Here is a 2,697-nt window from a genome sequence, read left to right as displayed (position 1 = left end):
TTAGAAAGCAAGGTGACTAATTAATGAATATTAAATTCACAAATAATAATAATAATAATAATAATAATAATAATAATAATAATAATAATTAAGGTTAAGTACGATTTTAATTTTTAAGATATATAGGCCAAAAATATTTTTCATCATCAACTTTTTTTTGCATACAAAATGATCTTTAAGGTTTAACTTAGTTTTAAAATCGTTCCTAAGGTTTAACTTCGTTTTAAATTTTTGACGGTGGAAATAGAAATAGAGGTGGATCGTGGACAACTTCTTCTTCTTCTTCTCTTTTTCCTTCTTCTTCTTCCCTTCCTTCTTTGTAGGAGTAGAAACACTCTTCTCTTATTTTTGTTATTTTATAAATCTTTTTGTTATAGGTAATTTGGTCCAAAATTTTAATATTTAAATAAAAATGACGATTTTAAAATTTGATTTTAAATCTTAGAGACGATTTTGTATAAAAAAAATTGAGGACGAAAATTTTTTTGGGGTTATACCTACAAGATCGTACTTAATTAACCATAATAATTAAGCATCCATTTCTCTCATTTCACCAAATTTTTTAGTTTAGTGTTCTTCATTCAACAGCTAGTATACATTTTCCCCCACTAAACTTTCTATTCCGTAGTGGATGAAAGTTTTCTATTTTCTTTTAGGACCCAAGACAGGAAGACTTCTTACATTCTCATTATTAAACAAAAGTAATCAACGAACTACTAACAAACGGGAAAATGTGAGAATACCCATGATTCAATATCTCTCTGGCTTATTAATCTAATTGCCACTATTTAAAAGTTAACTAGTTATTTAAATGCCATTATTATATATTATCAATATACCACTAATTTTTTTATAATAATAAATTAAAGTATTTTATTTGTGAAAAAATTCTTTATATTTTGTTGGGGCTTTAAAATTTCGAAACCAATTTTCGAGATTTCCCCATAAAGAAAACCCTCCCAAAAAAAATATTATACAAAACAATGGAGTATTGGTAATAGTTTTAAAGGATGATATTTACATAATTAGTGGAATAAGTAACTACGTACCTTATTTTTAATGATTTATATTGTTACTACTTCAATTATAACATAATAAATAATTAAAAAATAGATTAATAGACATACACTAGCAAGAAAGTTATAATAAATATTGGATAATTATAATTAAAGCATACAAATATTGTTCTGATCATTTCTTAGATTATGATCTGAAAAACAATTTTGGGTTTCAGTTTGTAGGAAGTATCACATCATCAAATTTTCTAAAGTAATATCGTAGATGATGGAAAAGCCTATGGAGGTGGAAACACGTGAGTCGCTTATTGCTATCTCTAACTTCTTACCCGATGATAACAATATTCTGGATTATTCTATTGCATTCGATCACAGCAAGAAATCAGATGAAGTTGCAATTGCAAATAATAATGGTGATACTGACGATGGCAATGACAAGTATATATCTGAACTGATTTCAATCTCCTATTTTGAATCTCCTGATGCCAAAGTCTCATCATAATTTCAATTTAATTAAGCATAGTATATACTTAGCCGCAATCTGTAAATTACTACTACTAGCTAATATATATATATATATATATATATATATATTATTCTAGTATAACTATGCTTAGGTAACTATGGTGATTATAATGTTTCAAAAAATATTACAAAATTTAAAATAGTATTTTTTAATTATTAGAAAACAATTTTTAAAAAGTATTGTTAAAAAAAAAATATTGCCAAAATGTAAAAAAAATATAACTTTAATTTTAACAACACTTACATAATCGTAGTATATATATATATATATATATATATATATATATATATATAACTACTATTTTGGTTTTTATGAGATTATTATGTGTATTTGTTTTTCATGTGTAATATATAGGTTGTAATAATTTATGTAAAAATTGTGTTGGAAAAAAATGATCTATAAATAAATAGCGAATAAAACAAGTGTAAGGACATGAATATGGGTGTCCTAAACAAGAGAAATTGTACTTTCAATTCCATCATTATAGAGACAAAAAAGATAATACTAAGGAAAGCATTATTATTGTTGCCATTGACTTCAGCATTGTTCTATATATATATATAGGTAGGTCATTGAAAGGAAAAATAAATAAATGCAAAGAGAAAAGAAATTAAACATGGGATCGGAGCTTATTATTAGAACACAAGGCATTTAGTTACGTCAATGATCCATTACAAGACAAACAATCATATAATTTCTTATTTTATTTCATTTTTTTACCCTTTTTTTTTATGAACACCTTAAAAAAAAAACATGCTTCAAAAGTTAAGTATCAGCATCAAAAGCAATCTCTGTAACTACTAACAAGCCATCATTCAGCACAATCCATTCATTGAAGCTGGCCGAGTTATGTGTGCACCTCTTTTGGTTAGAATATTCAATACTAAATTAACATATCTTTTAATCAAGTCGACGCAAACATCCCAATTTACTTGCACTAAAATCACTTGGGCTTATGTGATATTATGTTTGACTTATTTTTAATTTACTATGTACTATTTTTGCTAAAATAATAGCTTAATATCATATTTATAAATTAAAGGAGATTAAAATAAATCTGTTATATGTGTTTTACCTAAAAATTTAGATATTTGTTTGGTTTGTATTTTTCTTTTTAAGATTTTGTAAAATAAAAATAAAAAATAAAAAAATATC

Source organism: Arachis stenosperma, chromosome 1 (assembly GCF_014773155.1).
Source record: "Arachis stenosperma cultivar V10309 chromosome 1, arast.V10309.gnm1.PFL2, whole genome shotgun sequence".
Classification (NCBI taxonomy): Eukaryota; Viridiplantae; Streptophyta; class Magnoliopsida; order Fabales; family Fabaceae; genus Arachis; species Arachis stenosperma.
Note: the sequence above shows the minus strand (reverse complement) of the source record.